The following is a 6,000-nucleotide window of genomic DNA, read 5'->3' on the forward strand; positions in this document are numbered from 1 at the left end:
AATCAAAAAGATGATCCACAAAACGATTGAGATATTACATGTTTAAGAAGCATTGCACATTATTCATATACTTCAGAGTAGGGAAATTTAGAACAGCCACAAGTTTGTCAAGGTAAACTTGCAAACCCTCATGAGAAATACAATACCCAAGATAAATTATGTCTTTGAACCCAAACACACATTGCAACTGCTTTAACTTTAAACCAACTTCCCGTAGTTGATCTAGCACTTTATAAACATCATAGACGTGTTCCTCTCACATCCCCTTTGAGTGGATCAGGAAATCATTAATGAAGTCAACAATCACCTCCAACATATCGCAAAAAACCTTATCTATCATCTATTGAAAAGTTACTAGAGCATTATTCAAACCAAATTGCATCACCAAGAACTCATACAATTAAAATGATATACAAAAAGCAGTCTTAGGAATATCTTCTTTAGCTATCAGTATTTGCTAGTACCCAAAAGTAAGATCTAGCTTGATGAACCAATGACTTCTCCCTAGACGATCCAAGAGATCAGCTGTGTGAGGAAGAGGGTACATATTCAGGATCATCACTTCATTTAACAAATGATAGTCGATGTAAAAACAAATACTCTCATCAGTCTTCATCACAAGATGAGGTTCACATGCCTAAGGAATCTATGACTTTTGAATAACACCCTTTTCGAACATCTTCTTGACGTTTGCATATAAAATCTTGATCTCTTTGGGTGACTAACGATGAACAAGAACTTTGATTGGACAAACATCCTGTTAGGAATTCCCCAATTCATACCAAATTCCTGAATCTCGCTAGATTCCTGACCTGCAGACCACATTCCTGATTCTCGAGACACTTCCCTATTCCTGACTCTCGAGACTCTTCCCTATTCCTGACTCTCTGATTTCCTCTACGATTCCTAAGTCTTGAGTCACATTCTTGATGATGATGTGGCCCCTCCTTGACCTCAGCTATATTTAGGCCGTCCTCGATCCAAGAGTGGTACCTATAGTATATATAGGTTAGCCTTGTTCCATTTCTCCACAATCTGAATCAACACCAGTCTAAGGCCTCTTCTTTGTTTCCACTAGCTTTTCTCTTTGTCTTTTGCATTTTCCAGTCTTGATCTTGTTGGGGGTCTTGACAATTTGATTCAGATTGTGTTTTTTCATTTTTTTTTCCTTTAACACGTTTTGATTGTTTGACTGCCATTGCCTTTTTTCCCCCTTTTTCTTTCTTTCTGCCGATGGAGTCTCCAAGCCATCCTGATTTCTTTGCTGAAGTCCTTGCAAAAATCCAATTTGAGAATACCGAGCTGAAGGCGACCCTTCTTCGCATGTAGCAAGAGCTTGCTTCACTTTCGGCTCAAGGATCCAGCAAAGTTCCTGAACCGAAGGTGAGTTTCCCGGTGAAATTTTCAGGCAAGCATTCAGAGCTTCGCGGATTCCTGAACCAGATGGAGCTGATCTTCGCACTTCAACATCGGCGGTACCCCACTCCCAAGTCTCAAATTGGTGCGATTAGGACGTTGCTCGAAGGTGCAGCTTTGTCATGGTTTTCTCCTCTTCTGGAGAAGAGCATGAAAGGGGTCGTGGTTCCGGAGCTGATGGATCTTAAATTGTTCAAAGAGAAGCTTGAAGCATGTTTTGGCGAGACAGATCGGGTTCGGGCTGCTACCACAAAGATGAGACATCTCTCTCAGGGGTCTCGTCCTGCCTCAATCTACACTGCAGAGTTCCAACTCCTTGCCTTGGACACTCACTGGGATGAGCGGGCCCTGATTGACCAATTTCGTTTTGGCCTCAACAACGGTGTCAAGGATTTGTTGCTCACCATGGAGGATCCCAAGGACCTGTCGGACACCATCAATAAAGCTGTTCGATGTGACAATCGTCTCTTTGAGCGTCATCAGGAAAGTCGCCGCGCCACTGTTTTTCCGTCCCAGACTCAGGAATCCCAGCTTGAGTCTTTGGGGCATGCTCCTGAACCTACTGCTCTGGTCCCAATGGATATTTCTGGTACTCCCCAACTCATCAAAGGGAAGTTGAGTCCTACTGAGAAACAACGTCGAATATCTCATAATCTTTGCTTCTACTGTGCTGATCCTAATCACAAAGCAGGTATGTGTCCCAAGAAGCCTCCCCGACTGCTCGAGTTCACTCTGCCTCAAAATCCACCTTTGTTGCAGTCGGGAAATGACCCTGTCCAAACAGAGTAGGAGTTGTCTGTTTGGACTCCCCGAATAAAAATCACTTTTCTTCTTTATCAAGCTCCTCACCACCTTTTATCAAAGCCACCACCAATTCCCGCAACTTCCGCGTCCCATGTCTCTTTTCTTTCACCGAACAATTAGGACTCAAGGCTCTGGTGCTACTGGACTCGGGTGCAACTTCCTGCTTCATGGACACAAACTTTGCTGCCCGACATCACGTTCCTCTTTCTTCTACTATACGGGATCTGAGGGTTTAAGGCATCGGCGGGCATTTTGTGTCTCCATCTTCTGGACTTAGGGAAACGTTGTTTGTTCGAGTACAAATCGGGTCCACTGTCACCAATATCGCCTTCAACATCATCAACAGCAAATCCTCCTCTGTGGTGCTCGGTCTTCCCGGCTTCCTCTGCTGTTCATCGAGTCCGAATCAGAAAAAGTTCCCTAAACTCAAATTGGGGTTCTGTTCTTGACTCTACGAAGTTTTCACCCTCTTCTTTTTCCTCTCTTCCATCTTACACTGGACAGTATCTTCGTCTCATAATTCCATTTAGTCATACGCCTCCTCTTATCTCCACAATCACTATGAAAGAACTCCTTCATGAAGAACCTATTTTCCTTTTTGCTTTGCATGTTTCTCCTGTCAGTCTTCCTAAGAAGTATCATGATTTTGGGGATGTGTTTGACAAGAAAAAAGCTAGTGTACTACCTGTTCATCGGCCTTATGACTGTCCCATTGATTTATAGGAAGGAGCGTCACCTCCGTAGGGGCCTATCTATGGGTTATCCCCGTCCGAGCTTAAGGCCCTCAAAGAGTACGTGGATGAGAACCTTGCCTCGGGGTACATTTAGCATTCGCAATCTCCATCTGGAAGAAGGATGGGAGTTTCCGGCTAGTCATCGACTACCAAGGTTTGAACAAAGTGACTGTTCGGAAGCGTTATCCGCTGCCCCTGATCTCGGACCTATTGGAACGCCTCGGCGGTGCCCGCTTCTTCACCAAGATCGACCTCCGTGGAGCATACAACCTAATCCGGATCTGGCCTGGTGATGAATGGAAGACTGCGTTCCGAACCCGCTATGGCCACTTCAAATACACTGTCATGCCATTTGGCTTGACAAATGCTCCAGCAGTTTTCCAACACATGGCAAACGACGTCTTTCAGGAGTTTCTTGATCAGATGGTGATCATCTACCTCGATGACTATCGCGCATGTGACTTCGGGTATCGAAAGCTACCTGTCGACCAGTCCTTATGGACACTCTTACCTTACTGCCACGATGGCAGGAGGTCGGTATTGCTAGACCCTTTATTAGTCCCTCTTGTTCAAGTGTTAGTAAACTGGACTTTGCATTTGTACTTGGCCGGATGAGCATAAGGAAGGAATTCCTAAGTGTCTATTTAGCTGAGCATACTTGGCCCGGCTTGTTAGTTCTCTTTTGCTCTATCTTGCACTAGCTTGACAAGAACCCTCGCGTATTGAGATTAGTCCCTCAATATCGCTACATAATGCTCCATGCTTGGGAGTTTGGCACCGTTCCTTCGTTCAATGGCCCAAGACCCTGAACCTCGGGTTCCACACCACATTCCTTTGGACACGTGGCATGTGACATGTGGCATCTGTCACATGGCACAAAGAGGGTTTAGGTTCCGCTTCGTGGTGTTATCCTATGGTAAATCACCATAGTATAAAGGGTCAAAACCACGTGCGCTACATTTGGTATCAGAGCATGAGTCTCGGTGAGAACTATCCAATGAAATTGGGCAACTAGTCTCGTTGCATACTCAGAGATGAAAACGATGATCCGAGTGGGTACACGTTTTGGTGCAAAGACTTTGCATTGGTTCCTTGGGATAGGTTTTGTACCTTTTTGTTCCATATTATGTGAGCTTGCTCTTGGGCTCATAGGGTGGACTGAGTTGTTCCGTTTGCACGAGTTTGAGCTTGGGCTCGTGAGTGAGGCACATTAGCAACTCGAGGTTACATTTTGAGTTGGTAGGATTAATGTTAGCCTATCGGTGGTTCCATGAGTTGTTCCATATACCATGGGTGAAAGTTAACCTTCCTTGGGTTTGTTATGAGTGGCAAATAGGCTGGTCCGTAGCTGTTTAGCACGGCACTAGTGGATCCTTCCTAAGCATGATTATGAGTAGATCAATCAAGACTGTAGGGATTAGTCTATTGGTTCAAGTAATCATTGCCGTGCTCTCTCATAAACTTTTCTTGGATTGGACTGAAGGCAGTGCAAAAGCAAACTTGAGGTTTAGTCAAAGATGAGACCGAAAAGAGAGTCGTCAGGGACGAAGGATCAAACATGTAAATTATCTTCTCTTCTGGAGAGATGGTTTGCAACGAGGTGTTGACTCATTGCTCATGTTCACAATATGCAACCAAGAGTCCCTACCTTGATGCATGTTGGTTATGGTGGTCTTACAAGTGGTGAGTTGTGGGATGGATAGTAGTGAAGTGCTATACCATTTTGTCTAGGCTTGCTATTGGAAGACTTGGGTTACTGTCGCGAATGTGACTTCAGGTATCGAAAGTTACCTGTCGGCTAGTCCTTACGGACACTCTTACCTTACTGCCACGATGGCAGGAGGTCGGTATTGCTGGTTCCCTTTATTAGCCCCTCTTGTTCAAGTGTTAGTTTACTGGGCTTAGCACCTGTACTTAGCCAGATGGACATAAGGTAGGAACTCCTATGTGTTTCTAGCTGAGCATACTCGGCCTGGCTTTTAGTTCTCTTTTGCTCTGTCTTGCACTGGCTTGACAAGAACCCTCGCGTATTGAGATTGGTCCCTCAATATCGCTGGATGATAGCTTACCGTGTCTGCCAAACACCCTCGCTATCATGCCCTTTGTGTTAGTCTCATTTCGGTCCCAAATGCTATTTATGGAAAGTGTCTAGATTTGCTCATTTGGCATATCTACGGAATGTAGAGGTCGGCCTGAACACAATGGTGTTTGTCCCGTGTCCAAATTCACAATCTAGGGACATTCCATATTTAGTAAGTTTCGAGCTTGTCCCAGAGACTAACTCCTGATACTAAGGGAGGCTTGGGGTGAAAGCCCAAAGCGTGTGTTCCTCAAGGGGGGGGGGCTATGGGGGGTTCCAAATGTATAGTAGGGATAGTGGGTAGGTCGGGCATGGCCGACCAACCTGAGGCATAGTCTAGCTCCCGCTTGCGTGCCTGTCCTTGTTCTGCGTCCGGCTTGGGTCTAAGCCCAAGTTCCATTCCATGCTAGCTGGTGGAGTACCCATGTCCTCGCGTTAGGCCACCGGTATGCCGAAATAGCGCCAGACTCCGTTTGGCTCCGTTTTGCGTGCTGGTCCTGGCATTGGGATGCTGGTTGCTCTAGGACTGTTCCAAGTCGCTCCAGGCCCCTGTCCCTACGCTCCTTGGGCTGTATGCTCGGGAGTTGCTCCGTGGTTCGGTTCCATCACTCCTTGGCGTCACGCTTGGGAGTTTGGCACCGTTCCTTCGTTCAGTGGCCCAAGGCCCTGAACCTCGGGTTCCTATGGACACGTGGCATGGACACGTGGCATGTGACACGTGGCATCTGTCACGTGGCACAAAGAGGGTTTAGGTTCCGCTTCGTGGTGTTATCCTATGGTAAATCACCATAGGATAAAGGGTCAAAACCACGTGCGCTACATTTGGTATCAGAGAATGAGTCTCAGCGAGTACTATTCAATGAGATTGGGCAACTAGTCTCGTTGCATACGCAGAGATGAAAACGATGATCCGAGTGGGTACACGTTTGGGTGCAAAGGTTTCGCAATTGTTCCTTGGGTATGGAT

This window comes from Selaginella moellendorffii, unplaced genomic scaffold, assembly GCF_000143415.4.
Source record: "Selaginella moellendorffii unplaced genomic scaffold, v1.0 SELMOscaffold_0, whole genome shotgun sequence".
Lineage (NCBI taxonomy): Eukaryota > Viridiplantae > Streptophyta > Lycopodiopsida > Selaginellales > Selaginellaceae > Selaginella > Selaginella moellendorffii.